Source organism: Protopterus annectens, chromosome 6.part0 (assembly GCF_019279795.1).
Source record: "Protopterus annectens isolate FY-2018-M chromosome 6.part0, PAN1.0, whole genome shotgun sequence".
Lineage (NCBI taxonomy): Eukaryota > Metazoa > Chordata > Ceratodontiformes > Protopteridae > Protopterus > Protopterus annectens.
In genome coordinates, this window is record NC_056737.1 from 398,334,657 (window position 1) to 398,353,182 (window position 18,526).

General features: G+C 43.0%; 1 protein-coding gene across 1 annotated transcript in view; it reads right to left on the reverse strand.

Moving 5' to 3' along the window:
- LOC122804334 (protein farnesyltransferase subunit beta-like) overlaps nucleotides 1–18,526 on the reverse strand; it is a 968,002-nt gene that overhangs the window by 319,508 nt on the left and 629,968 nt on the right. The window lies entirely within an intron of this gene.

An 18,526-nucleotide genomic window follows, 5' to 3' on the forward strand; every position in this document is an offset into this window, starting at 1 on the left:
TAGAAAAAAGGAAGAGAAGGTTTGAGTAAACAGGATGGATCCAGCATCTCGGTCATCTATCAGCCCAGGAGGTGGAAAGAGGGAGGGATGTAAGAATTAAGGCGAGATGAACAACTCACATGGAATGTTATGGTAAGTACATAACTTCTTTATGTGAAGTTGTTCAATCTTGCCATTCATTCTTTACTGTTGGGTAGCATCCCAAGCACCATCAATCTCGGGTGGCTCATGGGAGTATGTTTCTCAGGACTGTGGATCCAAAGGAGGCCCTGTCGCTGGAGGCTTTGTCAACTTTGTAATGAGTGATAAAGGTATGAGGTTTTGACCAAGTGACTGCTGCACAAATGTTATCAATGGGAAGTCTGGCAGAAAAAGCAGATGATGTAGAAACTGCTCTGGTTGAGTGAGCTTTAATCTTGTGTTGTAAAGGTATATTGGCAGCTGAATAGACAAAGGTGATACAATCATATAACCATTTAGACAGTGTTGTTTTAGCCACTGGTCTCCGTTTTCTGGAGTCTGAGAATGAAACAAAAAGCTGGTCTGATTTCCTGAAATCTTTTGTTCTATCCAAATAAAATCTGAGGTGTCTGTGAACATCAAGTTTGTGCAGCATATACTCTAAGTTGTTAGAATGATTGGGGAAGAAAACTGGTAAATCAATAACCTGGTTGAGATTGGTTTCGGTGCAAACTTTGGGCAAGAATGTGAGATTTGTTCTAAGTGAAACTCTGTCAGCATGAAATATCAAATAGGGAAGCTTGATGAATAAAGCCTGAAAGCTCTGACACTCTGCGGACAGAAGCGAAAGCTACCAGAAAGATGGTCTTCCAAGACAAAAATTTGAGATCACAAGATGAAGCTGGTTCAAATAGCGGAAGAATTATACGTGAGAGCATAAAAGTTAGATTCCATGGGGAATATGGAGATTTCACAGGTGCCTAATATGAAAAGTCCCTTTGAGAAATGCTTTGGATAACTTGTGACACATGATATTCAAACCTTCAAATCCAAGATGAAAATTAGGGACAGCAGCCAACTGAACCCGAACTGTTGCTGCTGCAGCTCCTTTATTGAAAATCATAGTCAAGAATTCTAATATGGAAGCCATAGGAGCTTGGTAAGGATCATTATTATTTTTAGAGGCCCATATAGAAAATTTCTTCCATTTGCTCAGATATAGCTTTCTGGTAGATTTATGAGAGGACAAAAGGATCTGTTTTGTCTCACTGGAAAGGTTATGGAACCTGGCTATGATGGGAACTGGAGCAGTCAAGCTGTCAGCTTCAGGGACTGCAAGGAAGGATGAAGATCCACCAATGGATGTGTCAGAAGGTCTGGAACTGGGTCCAGGATCCAAGAATTCTCCACAAGATGAAGTCGAAGGAAGGGGAACCAAATCTGATAAGGCCAGTGAGGGGGCTATAAGAATGATGATCCTTCCCAGGGATTTTGCTTTCTGTAGAACTTTGGGTATTAATGGGATTGGTGGAAATGCATAGGGGAGACCCGGAGGCCAACCGTGTACAAGTGCATCCCTTGGGGCTTCTCCCGGAGGAGGAATCAGGGCAAAGTAGCTTCTGCATTTCGTGTTCATGTGACTAGCAAAAAGGTCCCAGCAAGGCTGGCCCCACCTGTGGAATATCCTGTCTGCAACTTCTTTCTTGAGGGACCACCCATGGGGCAACAAGATTGCCCTGCTCAGTTTGTCTGCTATCACGTTGGATCTCCCCAGGATGTGCATTGCCAACAGAACGAGCTGGGTGGAGACAGCCCACTGCCAAACTCTGACAGCCTCTCGACAAAGGGGGGGTAAGACCTGATTCCTCCTTGTTTGTTCAAATACCAGACCACCAACATGTTGTCTGTCTGAATCACAATCGTACCCAGAGGAAGAGAGTCCTGAAAGTCCTGCAATGCCAAAAGTGCTGCTCTCATCTCTACGACATTGATATGCAGATGCGTCTCTTGGTCGGTCCATGTGCCTTGGGCAGTCTTTCCCTGAAAATGCCCCCCTTCCACCATATCAGGGAAGCATCTGCGGTCACAGTGGCTGCTGCAGGGGGTAGCACAAATGGGCATCCTATCGTGACATGAAGTGAGGTAAGCCACCACTGAAGATCCTTCTTGCAAGAATTTGTGATCATTATAGTGTGATTCATGGGAAGCTCTTGGTAAGACCATTGAGTGAACAGCAGCCACTGAAGAACCCGAATGTGCATCCGAGCTACTGGTATGGCTAGAATTGCTCCTGCCATCATGCCTAATACTTTCAGAAATTCTAATGCTGGTGATTTGTCTTTTGATAACAGGATGCTGACATGTTGACGAATGAGAAGGACTCTTTCCATTGGAAGTCTTAGAGTGGTGGTGGTGGTGTCCAACTCTGCCCCGATAAAAACAATACACTGCGATGGCGACAAGGCAGATGTTTCTGAATTGATTGTAATGCCCAGATGACTGCAGAGTGATCGAGTGGACTCCCTGGCATGAATGAGTTGATGCCTGGTGGTGGCGGTAAGGAGCCAATCGTCTAGGTACAGAAACACCTGGAATCCTAGACGCCTCAGGTGAGCCGTGACCATTGCCATGCATTTGGTGAACACTCTGGTAGCTGTAGTGAGACCAAAGGGCAGGGCTTGAAACTGGTAGTGATTGGCTCCCAGCCGGAAGCACAGGTGATCCCTGGATGGTCTGGCCATTTTTATGTGGTAGTACGCATCCTTGAGATCTATCGTGCACATCCAACTGTCTTTCCCTAAAAAGGGAAGTATAGACTGAAGCATGACCATCTGAAACTTCTCTTTCTTTACGTATTGGTTCAGTCTGCTGAGGTCCAATATGGGTCTCCAGTCTTCTTTGGAACCAAAAAGAATCTTGAGTAAGTTCCGGATCCCGTGTGGTCTGCTGGGAGTGGTTGGATGACTGTTTTTGCTAGGAACATTCGAAACTCTATAGTTGCCTGTTCCCTGTAACTGGGTGGAACGTCCGGGATTTTTCTTACAATTGGGAGGGGTGTGGCGAATGGAATGAAATATCCTCTGGAAATGATACTTTGTACCCAGCTGTCTTTTGTTATTTTGAGCCAGGCATCTGGGTACAAAGACAAGTGACCCCCTGACTGCCTCCAGAGCAGGACAGTTGGGCCTCCTCTCAGCAGTGCTGGTAGGGCTTCCCAGAGAAGTGATCTCTGTCACCTTGGTGTTGTGGGCCCCCTCTGCCGTGAGGGTGGCGTCTTCCATTATTACCCCCCTCCTCTGCCCCTGGAGGGGGGGTTCACCATGCACGTCCTGAAAGGCTCCTTAGGCTTTTCGGAACCACATTTTTCCTCCCCCGTTGACCTTTGGGATAGGGTAAGGTAGGGGTGGAAAAATGGACCCCGATGGCAGAGTCTTTCCATCCTGTTCACACCTGGTTAAGGTTTCCTTCACTTTAGGCCCAAAAAGGGATGAGCCATCAAAGGAAGTGTTTACAAGCGCGCCCAGGAATATCTCCTAAGAGCGATTCCTATACCCGCTTGCCCTACTCGTTCCATCAACTGGCTAGGATATGAGATGCATGGATGACTTGACAACAGAATTTAGGGAAGTAAGCTGGGCAGCAACTTTGTCGGAGGCTCCTGCAGTTACTGTACCCTGAAGAGTATCTCCCAACTCCTTAAGGAGATCTCTTTGTAACATAGTGAAATGGGTTAAGTAGTTCAGTGAATGGAGAGCAAAGGTCGCTGAACTGAACATGCACTTCCCATATCTATCCATAATCCTGGAGTCCCTGTTAGGATGGATAGACGAGGAAGTCTCAGACATTTCCTTCTTGGTGGCCACCACCACCACATTGACATCAACTGGAACACCTTTAGTTAAATATGTTTTGTCAAGTGGGGCAGAAATAAATTTATTAGGCCTTCTAGGGACAGGCTCCATAGTATCCGGAGACTCCCACGCCCTTCGTGAGACCAGCTGCATCAGCTCATCAAAGGGCGGAGTCACCCAAGAGGTGGAGGGCTGAGACCCGAATGCCTTCAGGAGAACTGACTCATCCTCAGTAGGGCTTTTGGACTGCCAGTCACCCCTCTGCCTAAGGATCTCAAGTATCTCAGCGAATGAGATATCCTCAGAGGGGGACTGTGGGGACCTTTCTGACTCGCCTAAGTCAGTATCCGATGTGAAAGACTCCTGTGGGGAGTCGAGATGCTTCCTCTTGCACAATCTCTTCCTGGGAACCTTATCAGTGGGAGCCTCTGGTGAGGTCTCGGAAGACCAGGGGCCACCCATTGGTGCTTCCTGAGACTATGTCTCTCTTCGCTTAGTAAGGACATGTGATGCAGAAGCAAACATGGGCACTTTTGGGGAGGAGGAGGGCAGACCCGAGGTAGAGGATGTCCTAGGAGACACGACTCTCCTCATGGCATCGAAAGCACCCCTACTCCGATGCAAAGGAGCCGACGGATCCGAGGAAACAGTTGACACCCCTGGCACCAGAACAGTGGGCTCTGAGCCCGAGGTAGGAGCCAAGCTCAACCGAGCCGAGGCCCCATGAGGCAAGGTCAGAACCGACAAGTCTACCCGACTGTCCTCCCTGATCCCGACCAGAGTGCGTCAGGCTTCTAGAGTCCTCGATAGGCACCGAGGACATCAGAGTACACGGAGCCGAAGACAGTGGAGCAGGTGTCGGCTCCAAGGGTTCCAGTAACATTAGGTCTGCCTTCTCTGGCTCCAAAGGACCAGTATGGCTCAGAGGAGGAATAGTAATAGTCTGTGCAATGGTCTTCGGCTCTGAAGCCATTTGGGTAAAAGCCGATAACATTTTGGCTAATGCCGGTGCCGACAACAGCTTCTTTACCACATGATCCACGTCCAGATCCGACAGACTGATAGATGATCGAGACGACCATACCAAAGTTAGTACCGACTAAAGAATAGGACTCTTTGGCATTTCAGAGACCGGTTCCAAGACCGGGGACCGCTCTGAAAGGAAAAGACTGTCGGCTCCAAGGGCAGTGGAGCCAAAGTCGATGACTTCTTTGATTTTTTTTGAGTCCGATGTCTTGGAAGACTTTGAAGACCTATTGGAACCATCCTGGTCACTCAAAGCTTCCTGAAATGAAGGCTTCAACAAGCCTCTATTGATCAGTTTCCTCTTCCTTTCCTGCAGGACCCTAGAGAAGGAATGACAAATGGCACAACTGTCTTGCAAATGCAGAGCCCCTAGACAAAAAACACAGTTAACGTGGCTGTCTGTAACTGACATTTTCTGACCACACTTAGGGCATTTTTTGAACCCAGACTTGGGGTGCTTACCTTGGTCAGCCATAGTAAAGTTAGAAATTATTTACTGCTACCACATCAAAAACTACGACAGTAAATTTTCAAAGAATAGAAAAATAGCAGGTAAGCCTTAAAAAAAGCAAGCTAAACCACACACAGGTGCACAATAATGATATCACACTTGCAGACTGTCAAAAAAGAGAACTGGGAAACAACAACCTTATCTAAATAAGAGTGTTCACTGTAAAGTTAAAGAGTAGTAACCAACTAAACCTTATCTAAAAAAAAAATACAGAAGGCTAGACAGATCAAGAATCTAATTACTACAATTATCTAAACAAATGTGACAAAGGTCACTAAATATCTCAGCAAGCTGAAAAAAGGGAAGCAATAAGCTGTTCTATATGGACTAAGGTTTACTGTACTGAACCTTAAATAAACCCGAAGGCTATACAGACCACACCTTAAATAATTACTAGTAACTAGGCCTAAAAGAGGCCAACTACAAATATATGAAAAAAACAGTAAATGGGAAGGGAAAAACACACTGAAAGCTATAAGAGCTTTATAAACAATACTATCAAAAAACTTTTATAAGAATTTTAATGAAAAAACTTTCTTATCTGGCCCGAGCTAATTCAGAACCTCCGATCAGTTGCAGTGGCAAACTAGATCTGGGGTAATTCACAGGTGCATCATGGGATAGGGACTTGGCCTCGAGCTATTTGAAGACTTCGAGCTTTGCAGTTGGCCATATCGGAGCTGTGGGATCCGAACCCATCAGTAAAGAATTAACGGCGAGATTGAACAACTTCACATTATGTTTTAAGACACAGCCTGGAATGAGCAAAGATATACATGAGTGTATCGACATCTTTGAAGATGTTCACACAAGAGTAGCAAGCTGTAGATTTTTCTGTTACAGTTCACCCTCTTACCTTGCATCTATTCTGCAGGATTCTGCAGATTTCTTCAAGGCATCTTATAGGATCACCCAAGATTGCTAGACTTTGGTGACTTCTGACACCCTTCATTGAGCTACCCATTATAGGGGCTTAAGTAGTATTTTCAGTTGGTAGCCTCATCCCTTTGATGAACCAGCTCCTACTGCAGGTCAATGCTGAGGTTCCAGATTCTCCAACAAAGACCTAAAATAGGATACTCTGCTGAGCTCTGAAGCTATTAGGGTCAGAAAGTGAACATCCAAGGTATACAGCAGATTTTGAAACTAAAAGATCACAAAATTCGGGAAATGCAAACAGGGCTGGCAAGGCTGTAGTTGGCATGGACATCACACCTGACAGAAGACACGTTTAGGGTGGATGAAAACAAAATTACTTGGAAGTCACATCTAAGAAGTCTAAATCTCAAAATGCACGCACTCGAGGCCCTTCTCAGTATGGAGAACATCGATGTCTGTGCTGTAACTGAAACCTGGTTCAAGGCTCCTGAGAGCACCCCGGCACTATTAGGTTTTACCTCATATCATGCGTTCCGGCCCCAAAACCCGGACCACTCCACAAAAGGAGGGGGTGTATCCATATTCATAAAGGATACTCACACCTCCAGGTTGGTGGCAACGCATGAAGCTTCGGAAACCATCCAGGTGCAACTAACAATAGGCAAAACTGCTCTACAAATTGTAGCATGCTACAGGCCACCCTCTCAAACTCAGGAACCCCACACAGCCTTCCTGAAGACACTGGAGGGTATAAATGTATCTCCAAACACCATCATATTGGGTGACTTCAACTACCCGAATATAGACTGGGAACATTACTCAAGCCCTAACTTTCTAGCCCAACGGTTCCTGGAGTTCATAAATTCAAATGCCATGGAACAGCTAGTCACTGTTCCCACAAGAGGAGAAAATATACTAGATCTCATTGTCACAAACATGGGGACAAAATGCTCCACACCGAAGTATATCCCTCATTGGTGAGATCTGATCATAAACTAATCTCACTGGAAATCCACATCCGCCCCACCCCAAACAAAAGACCATAGTGAAGAACTTCTCTAAAGCAAACTTCACACTACTCAAGACTGGTGTGGTATCCTTCAAGGCCCCTGAGTCAGAGGAAACCACAACCCAAGCTGCAGAAGCCCTTACAAATGCCTTCTATGAACACCTCCAGGACTGCATGGATCAGGCAATCCCAAATAAAACCAAGACTCTTTCCACAAAGGGCAAACGTCCAGTCTGGTGGACCCCAGCCATTAACAAACTTTACAATAAGAGGAGAACGCTATTACATGATAGAACAAAATCCATAAAAGGGAAGTCACCCCTGATCATTATTAGTAAAAAATACGAGCACTCATAAAATCAACTAAGGCCAATTTTGAGAGAAAAATTGCCATGGATTCAAAGGACAATCATAAGGCCTTTTTCAGCTATGTTAGGAACCTGGGTGGAAACTCACAGATATGCTCAGAATTAGTCCAAAATGATACAAAAATCACTGAACCCACAGACATTGCCAACATACTGGCAGACAGGTTCAGTGCAAACTTCAAACCCCTCTCCCCTAAAGGAGAGATAACTATCCCAGCCGAGTGTAGCCTCCCGGACATCTCAAATGCGCAGGTGAAAGCTGCTCTCTCTAAAGCTAAAAACACAGCATCAATGGGACCGGATGGTGTCCCCGGCTGTGTGCTACACGAGCTAAATGAGGAATTAAACCCGCACATAAGGCAGCTGTTTAATCTCAGCCTTACCACAGGATACGTGCCCAAGGAGTGGCGACGGCAACTGTGGTCCCACTCCACAAAGGTGGCGCCTCACGGACCCTGGTAATTACCGCCCCATAAGCTTAACAAGTCTAGTCTGCAAAGCTATGGAGAGGATCATAATGGAGCTCATAAACAAAGATATAGGGGACTTGCAGACATTGGACCCGACCCAGTTTGGCTTTGTCAAGGGAAGATCATGCCTTTTGAACTTGGTCGACTTCTTGAAATAGTCACCAAGGCCATTGATGAGGGAAAGGCAGTCCATACAGCCTACCTTGACCTTGCAAAGGCTTTCGACACAATACCCCACTCGGGTATTGTAGAAAAACTTACCAGCTTAAATGTAAACCCATATGTCACAAGATGGGTTGCAAACTGGCTTAAGGACAGAACCCACAGGGTTAGAGTTGCTGGCGCTGTGTCAGACTCCAAGCCGGTCACAAGTGGTGTCCCACAGGGCTCGGTCCTTGGCCCCTATTGTTTGGCATCTACTTCTCAGAAGTACAGGCCAACATGGGAGGACTTTGGCTGACAAAGTTTGCAGATGACTGCAAACTGGGCCATAGTGGAAAGTGCATCGGACACGGATATCCTTCAGAAGGGACTCACGGAAACAGATAGCTGGTGCCAGAGCCATGGCCTGAAGTTAAACGCCAAAAATGTATAGTCATACCCTTCGGGAAAAACAAGGTAACCCCAAGCTACCATATAGGTGGCAATCCACTAAGCACAGAAGAGGTTATCAGGGACCTGGGGACCCAGGTTGACAGTGGCCTTTCTTTTGACACTCACATTGCTAAAGTGGTTAGAAAGACCTTCTACATTGCCCACCTGATCGTGAAGGGATTCACATCCAGATCTAGTGAGGTCATTGTTCCCTGTACTCTTCACTTATCAGACCAATGATCGAGTACAATGCCCCATTCGGGATGCATCTCACCCGACATCTGCAGCAATTGGAGAGACCCCAAAAGTTCCTCACCAAAAGGATAAAGGGACTCCAAAATCTGTCATATGCTGCCAGATTGAAGAAACTCCAGCTCTATTCAGTCGCATACCGTCTGCTCAGAGGTGACATGTGCCTGACATACAAGGCCATGTCCAACCCGGAATTAATGGACATGCTCCACCTCAAAAATCCAAATCCACCAAAACCACTAGAGCAAGCGACTTAAACCTTAGCACGGATATAAATAGGACGTGCTGGAGGGATAGATTTATCACTCAGAGACTCCCTATGCTGTGGAATAAAATCCCGGTCCATGTGAGGCAGAGCACCTCGCTGACTCTGTTCAAGAGAAATCTAGACCTGTGGATGGGAGATCGTAGGTTTACCCCGGGAATCATCTCTGGGTCACTGCTGGACAGAGGCACAACAAACTAATGGGCACAGTATTTTTTCATATAAGGGGTGGCGTAAGCCACAATAATTTGGGCTAGGCTTATAAATGCCTTAGGGCAGATAGCCTAGTATAAACCTATGAACCTATGAACCTATAAGAAGGCAAGATTCTTGTCCTATCAGCTTTCAGTGGCTTCTTCTCATCCATCTGTGCCCTTTCATTTGACTGCCAGGCTGGACAACTTTTTGTCTACTCATGAAACTTGTTTCATTCTCTCAATATGACAAGGCTGCATAGTTCGTTGTCAGGAAGATTGCCAATATCAGGTAGTGCCTTCCTTTAGACACCCACATTAAACATCATGTCTCAAAAGTGGATTGTCCAGTTTACACTGGGTTGAGTTTTCATAAGGGTACTACAAAGATGTCTTGCTTATTTTTGCCAACTTCTAATTGTAATTTGGATCCAGCTAGGGTTGTAAAAATCTTGTCTAGATTCTCTAGGTTCAATGATTTAGAAGATCACACTGACTTAAAGGATTAGGGCTTTTTCATCTCACTAAAAAGGGACTCTGGTTACCTCTGTCCTCAAAGAGCTTTCTTCAAATGAATGAGAGCAGCCTTAGCCCTACTGCATCTTAAACTTTCCTTTTATAACTAGGATTACTCAGGATGTGGTGCATGTACAGCATAGCTACAGTATTAAATGACTTCTCAAGACCTATTACAGCCACACTAGACTGGCTTTAGATCCAATCACAGCAGCAAGACTGCTGTTGGAAGTGGTAACATATGACTTTATGCATATTTTACTGTTGCCCTTGATTTCTTGGCAGTATCTGAGACCCCAACCATACCATACTTATCAAACAATGGTACGCTTCTTGTTGTGTTATTACTGCAGCTCTTGAGTGGATTACCCCTGACTCTCTGGTCATTATTGGACTGCCTCAGGTGTTAAATTCACTTGAGTGTCAACCACTTGAATGTGGGTGCCACAGGTCTCTATCCTTGCTCCTTCTACTACTCATGCTGTACAAGTTTTCATTAAGAGACAGAATTAAAAGTACACGTATCCAATATATTTGCCTGAATTACGATATTCACCTCTCCCTCTTTTCCTTAGTAATGTGCATTTGGCTTTATTACCTTAGAAGACTCTAAAGTGCCGCTTTGGTACAGCAGTAGCGTTGTTGCCTCACAGCAAAAGGTTCTCCTGTTCGATTCTCGGCTAGAGTGCCTTCTGTGTGGAGTCTGCATGTCTTCCCCGCGGTTGAATGGCCTCTGAAAGACATGCATGAATGGGCATGCCTTCGCTGAAGGTTGGGCGTCGGGCTGGCAACTCGACACCATAAAAATCTACTGCTAATCATTAGCGGACCAGAGTTCCGCTGTGGTGACCCCTAACCGGGAAAAGACAAACAAAAACCACCTTAGAAGACTCTAGAGGCCATCTAGTTTTGTCTGGAACATAGCTGCATTAAACTCAACCCTTCAAAGACAGACGGGATGTTGATGCATGCAGATGTACATCTATCATCAATCTTATTCTTGTCTACTGTCATCTTTTTGAGTTAAGGTAGGGAGTTTGTGGTCTGTATGATCAACATCTCACTGGCACTAAAGGGTCACATACTAGCATCTGTTAATCATAATATTTATAAATAATTGAAATATTATCTAAAGATACTTTCCTGATTAGCATCATAGGTATTTACTAAGCTTATGGCTAATGAGACCACATCACCAAATATTACTGGATATTAATAATGCCCCTCCCATTAACCAAGTATTAAATTCTGTCTCACTTGGCTGTAGTCATACATACAACTACAGACTTCTCGGTTAGACTTGGAACTCATTTTACACACCGATTAGTGCCACGGCATCACTTGCCTGCAGGGGGTACAAAATTCAGTTGCCAGGGTAGTACTGACTGGTATTTCTCACACCAGCCTTACTATTCTTATGACTGGAGATCTGCACTGGCTGCCAGCTGAGATGCAAGTTTTTTTAAATCTTAGCCCCCACTTACACCTTACTTGGTTTAATCTACTTTACAGGAGCTGTTTCTCACACATCCCCTCCAAATGACTCAAATCATCAGCCGAGAGGCTACTATTTGTTTCTAGAGTACAGCCCAAGATCTTGGTGAGCATTTTTCTGCCTTCGCCCCTAGATGAGAAACAAATACCTGATCAGCTTTTCTATAGTACTCGAGCTGCCTATGTGTCTAGAATATACAGAATCCTTTCTCCCCTTTTTTTTTTTGTTTTTTTTTTTAACGTTTTGGTAGAAAATTGCAAGACTGATGGCATGATCCAAAGCAAATACTGAAACCATTATGGGCAAAAATGAGGGGTTTGTTCTTAGAGAGACTCTATCATGGTGGGAAATCAGATAGGGTTCACCCACCATGAGAGCTTGCAACTCAAAACTCTTCTTGCAGATGTCACAGCAGTAATGCATGCAGGTTTCCAAGTCAAGTACCTTAAATCAGCTTGTTGCACAGGTTCAAACAGTGAGTCAATTTCTCCAGCACATAGTTGGGATCCCAAGTAGGAGCAACCCATTTACAAGGAGGTCTAATGTGTAAAACTCCTTTCAGAAACTACTTTACCATACGACGAGGAGACCTAGGAGGCTCCATGGGCAGACATGCTGAAATGACCACAAGATGAACTTTTATACAGCAATAAGCAAGGCCAAAGGAAAGTAACACACACAAATATGTGAGCACCTGTGGAACAAAATCCCTTACGTGTCCCTGGTTATTGTTTAGGCACCAACTAGAAAATCGCTTCCACCTACCAATATAGGATTTTCTAGTAGCAAGCTTTCTTGCCTACTTTAGTACTTGCTGCACGCCCTCGTCACCACAATGATTTTTGATGCATCCTTTGGAATCTTCAGTCATCCTGGATATCCGTGGAAATGATTTAAACAGATAAAGGAACATTTCCTTTTTAAGGGAATGAAAATGCAACTATTCTTCCAGGCTTGCTTTCAACAAGCCCTGGAACAAAACTTGATTAGGTGTCTGTTTTGAGGGGGGGCATGCAGATCTATTTGAGGTGTTTCCCACAACTGGATCGATTCCTGGAAGATCCTTCCCCATTTGTTCAATGTCCATTTGTGAGGGTCTGTCCTGATCCTACTTGTCTCGACTGCCACTATCCTTTGATTTGGCAAAATGTAAGATGCTTGCAGGGTTAAGGAATGCTGAAGAGCTAACTCCCAAGCTATCATTAACAGTCTGCATAAGAGGTGCGATATTGTACCTCCCTGGTTGTTTTTATAAAACATGACTGTGGTATTGACTGTAATCACTTCAAGGCATGAATCACAGCCAAAATTTCTTTTAAGTTAATGTACTGTGGTCTGTCTGAAGGATTCTACAGGCCTTGCTCATTTACCCTTCTGCAAACTGACCCCCAAGCAAAATTTGATTCGGCATCTAAGGAGAGAAGTGAAGACCTGGGTTCAGTTGAATTTGTTGTCTCCACTACTGTAGTTTCTTTTTTATAAGGCCCTAAACTGGAAATACTCCTCCACAGAATGTGAATGCTGGGTCTGTGCATTTTTTTTTTAACCGACTACTGTATTTTTCTCATTTGTAATCTGGTTAGAGGTATCATAGGAATCAGAAGTCATGAACCCTAGGATTCTGAGAAATTCTCTTGCAAAAGTCTGAGACTTATTTGAAGTTCAGATACAATCCAGATAAAAATCCTCCCTGTCTTGTGTTAAAAAGGTCTTCTGAAGAGAAAAATCTATGAAGTATCCCAGAAACAAAATCCTGTGAGACGGAGTCTAGCAGGATTTTGTACTTCTTCTCTGGAAAGCCCAGATTGGTCAAAAGAGGCAAAAGCCATGTTGCTGACTCCTGACATCTGTAGAGAGACTCTGCAAAGAAAAGCAATTTGTCTAAATAATAAAAGATGTGAATGCGATTAAATCTGCAAGCCATGACAGGGGCTAAACATTTTGTGAATATTGTTGGAAGCTGTAGATAACCCAAGGGGCAGTGCAGAGAACTGATAATGTGACCCAGAACTAGAGAAGCTTAGACATTTCCAGAAGCTTACGGCTACGGGAGCATGTTTTAGGGCTAGAGGTACCAAGTAACTCATGTGAAGAATGACAGGTAACAGGATCTGCATGGTCAACAGTTTGAACTTTAAAATTTCACGTACAGATTTAGAAATGAAAGATCTAGTACTGGCCTCTGTGAGGCCTCATCCTTTAGTACCAGAAACATTCTGGAATAGAAGCCTTTGCCCCTTTGCTTTAAAGGCATGGGTTCAATGGCTCCCTGTGTGCGTAAGCACTGAAGAACCCAAGGAAAAATTCTGTTTGTTTCCAAGGCTGTGGAGGCATGCCCCTGAAACCTTTTTGTATTCAGTGCTCTATATAGATATATATATATATATATATATATATATATATATATATATATATATATATATATACATATATATATATATATATATATATATATATATATATATGCATATATACATATATATATATATATATACATATACATATACATATATATATGCATATACATATATATATATATATATATATATATATATGTATATACACACACCACCACTTTAACACCCAGAAGTCCCAAACAATCTTTTGACTAAGGGGAATGTTGAAGGCCAGTTTTTGAGAAAGATTTGTAGACATACTGGATGGGGAGAGAGAACAGGGTAAGGAATGCTGACATAGTCTTTCTGTACTGTTGGTCTGTTCCTTTTTCTGAAAAAAAAAAAAAAACTGTAATTTATTGTTTTAACCCTTCAGCCATCTTGTTTTTTTCCATATTGTTTGCCAGAAAAAGATCGTCTTTGTTTATTTGGCTTTTTTGGGGTAAAAGGGAGGCCTACAGGATTTGTACTAGGATACATGAAATATCCTGGAAATATCCAGAATTAATTTCTCTCTTTCAACATATTGTTTAAGAACCTGGGTACCAGAAGAGCCAAACAACACCTCCTTATCTAAAACTACATCCAAGATTTCAGACTTAACCTCATCAACAAATTTCAGTAGCAGTGACCCTATACACAGTGTCTACACAAACGTACAAGCTCTTCAAAGCATGTCTAGATAACTAAGAAAGAGTAGGAACTGTTTGGTTCAAAATAAGAAGTTAGGTACTTACCATAACGTTCCATTTGAGTAGGTAACTTCATTTGTCAGCAACCTGTGGGTATCGGATCCGAGCCGGCAGCTTTATTCAGCTAAGATCCGAGCTCCAAGCTCCTCCCTCTTACCCATATCCCCCTGCCATCCTTCTCTTTCCTCAGATTGAGTTTGCTTAGTCTTATAAACAAGTACAATCAGGATCAACTAAACATCCTAACCTGATGTCATCTGGTACAGAAAACACAAGGTCCTAAAGGGACGAACTACAGGTTAGGGAGACGGGGGGGGGGGGTTAACTTCATTTATTCATCAACCTGTGGGACAGAGTCCCCAGCTACCTAAACATGGGAGGTCCTCATGGAAGAATATTCCGGAGCACTGCAGAGCCAAAGGACGCCCTTCCTCTGGAAATTAGATCCAGCTTGTAATGTGTAATAAAGGTATGGGATGAAGCCCAAGTGGCTGCAGCACAAATATCATCCAAAGACACCCTCGACCAAAAGGCAGCAGAAGTTGAAATCGATCGAGTGGAGTGGGCATGAACTCCGACAGGTTCTGGTCGGCCAGAACTCTTATATGCAAGAAGTATACATTGTGAAATCCATCTGGACAATGTAGCTTTTGACACTGGTTTGCCCAAAAAGGGTTTAGCAAAGGATACAAGGAGTTGCTCAGATTTTCTGTGACCAGCAGTCCTGTATAAATAGAATCTCAATTGTCTGTGGACATCTAAAGAGTGTAATTTGTATTCACCCTTGTTTTGATAATTCGGGAAGAACACTGGTGAATTGATAGATTGATTAATGTTGGACTCAGAGGCGACTTTAGGTAAGAAGGATGGGTTGGTCCTGAGAGAAACTCTATCTTTATGGAAGACCAGATATGGGGGTTTGGCGCAAAGGGCTTGAAGCTCTGAAACCCTTCTAGCTGAAGTGATGGCAATGAGAAAAGCAGTCTTCCAAGATAAAAGTATTTAAGGTCTACCGAAGCTGCAGGTTCAACGGGGGGAGGGGGGGCCAGTACGAGCCTGAAGACAAGGGTTAAATCCCACGGAGGAACTGCATCCTTCACGGGAGGCCTTAATAGGAAAGTACCTTTTACGAAGGTCTTGCAGATCTTGGAGGAAGCTAAAGAACCGAGATCACTTCCCACATGAAAGTGTGAAATTGCTGCTAATTACACTTTGACGGTAGAGGAGCTGGCACCTTGATCAAATAAGTGCGACAGGAACTCTAATACAGCTGGTATTGGGGCTGTAAACTGAGTGGTTTGGGGCAAAATGACATATCTTTAATTATGGAATTCATGGACATCGTCCTTGACCATAATTACATCTATTTCGAGGGGGAGTATTACAAACAAAAGGTTGGCGTAGCTATGGGAACAGCTTGTGCTCCCATATACGCTAACTTGGTTTTACTGGATTGGGAATTGGAATTCATTCTTAACTCCAATTGGATGGCACAAATTAAGAGATATGTCCGATATCTGGACGATATCTTTATTTTGTGGGAGGGTAGTGAACAAGAACTATCTGTATTCATGCAATTTATAAACAACACCACTGAATATCTTAAATTCACTCATCAATATGATAACACCGGTATCAATTATCTGGATGTCTATGTTTATAGTCAGGGTGAAGCATTCCAGTCCCGTATCTATAGAAAAGATACGTTTAGTAATGGGTACCTGCACTTTGATAGTGCACATTCTTACAGCACCAAAAGGGGTATCATTAGGGGGCAGTGTATCCGGGCTGCAAGGATGACTTCCGAGAGAGAGTACATGCTCCGGGAAATGTCATATATTGGTCATCTTTTTGCAGATAAAGGATACCCCCCAAGCTATGATTAAGGACATTACCTCATATGTAGCAAAGGAATGGGGAAACAAGTACAAACCCCTATTGGGAATAGGGGTTGAGACCAACCAGTTTAGTAATGATAATAATAGTAATACTGGTAGTAATGTCGCAGGCAATGAATACTCTAGGGCGTGTATAATCAAATATGGTAGGCACATTAGAGAAGTCAAAAATACAATCATCTCTAACTGGAATATTCTGACAAGTGACCCATCAATTAAAGAAAGAATACCAGATAGACCACACTTTGTACACAAGACTGGGAACAACTTGAAGAGAATTATTGAGATTAAATCTAATTATTACAAGGGAAAGAGAATACAAAAAACAGGTACAAAAAATGTGGTCAATGTAATTTTTGTAAATACATCATGGATGTACCTAATATTGTATTAAATAATAGCATAAAAAGTAAGGTTAAGTTCTGTCATGGTAACTGTCTGACTAAACACATAGTATATCTGGCTGTTTGTCAAACGTGCATGAGTTATTATGTGGGAAAGACGGACCGCTGTCTTAAAAACAGGATTTATGACCATACAAATTGTACGAGGAAATGTGATATAAACAATGCTTTGTCAAGACATTTAATCAAAAATCCAAAATGTAATGTTTTCAAATTTGCAATTTTGGAGGTGGTCATGCCGAACCCCCGGGGGGGCAATATAAAGGCAGTTGTGGGGGAAAGGGAGATCAGATGGCAGATCAGGTTAGATGCATCTACACCCCCAGGCCTAAATGAGATGATTCCAACTAAGCCCCTCATTAGGACTTACAATAATTCGTTATAGCTTATTCTACACAGTTTTGGGTATTCTATTCCAATACATTCTGTGACACATCAATATTGACTTTATATTTATTAGAATGTTTCCTTATGAACTACTAGGTTTATACAATGGCCTAGGTTAAGTATACAAGGTCATAGTATTTTAATTGTATTGATGTTATTTATCACTGTCATTCGAAGACGGTTATATTATATGTAGTAGATTTTGTTAGAATGACCATAATGTATGATATATAGTAGTGAACAGGAGATGAACATATTATACATTTGTTGTTACATCAAACTCCTTTATATAAGTTTTTAACTTTACTTGCATGTAGGGCACATATGTGCATAGGTTTGTGAAATATGTATGGTTTTAGTAATTGTATGAGAAGTGTTTTATAGGACTTATTTGTGTATAAGGTAATGTTTTATATTTTTTTTAAACGTTAATGGTTTAATTGAATAATTGATGGAAAAGGCGTTTTTTTCTGTGGGGTATTATGTATTTAAGTTAATGGTTTACAGCAGCAAGTGTTCTGATGAAGTCAGTTGTATTCTGAAGAAAGCGCTCAACCTTTTTGTCCGTGCAACAAATAAATGAACTTTGTCTCTAGCACAGTTTCTAGATTCCTGGTGTGATTCTCGCTACTCTTTTGTGGCGTGTTTGTGTTACAATTGTTGGACACTGGGATTACATTTATTTTCATAGTCGTGTTTCATGGATTCTATGCAGGAGACCTTGAATTTATCTACTTCTATCACCCGTGAGGAAATCGATAAAATCCACTCAGAAATGGCAATTAAGGGTGAAATCACCCGTCTTGTGGAATTGCTTACTCCGCCTGCTATTGTGCAAACTAACTGTGTGCAACCTAGCTTTACTGTGCCAACAGTCCGTTCCTCTATTGGTCATGGCAGCGACGATGACATCCCTAACGGGCAGAGGAGATTCTCTTCTCCGTTCACGTCGAAACGCACGCCGAGGAAGGAATTAAACGAGCAAATGGTCGAACACAGAAGTATTACTAACATTTTTACAACGACCGGTAACACCGATGAGGATATATATCTGATTTCGGGCGCGAAGCCCAAACGACAACCTCCTGTTCGGACTTATGCTGGTGAAGAGAAGAACAGTGCGGGTTACGGCAAACATATCAAAGGTACTGTTCTACAGTCTTCCTCTCAGGGAGGTTAAGAGAAAAGACAAGGGTACAATTTGGACAAATTCATGAAAATGCCTTTGGACTTCAAAGACATTCATGGTTTTAGGTCCATTAATCAATACGAAGGTGGTGAGGGCGACCATCCTTCTTTGAAGGAACTCATTTATACCTTCGGTAATAAGTTAAGCAAAGTTAAAAATATTCAAGTGG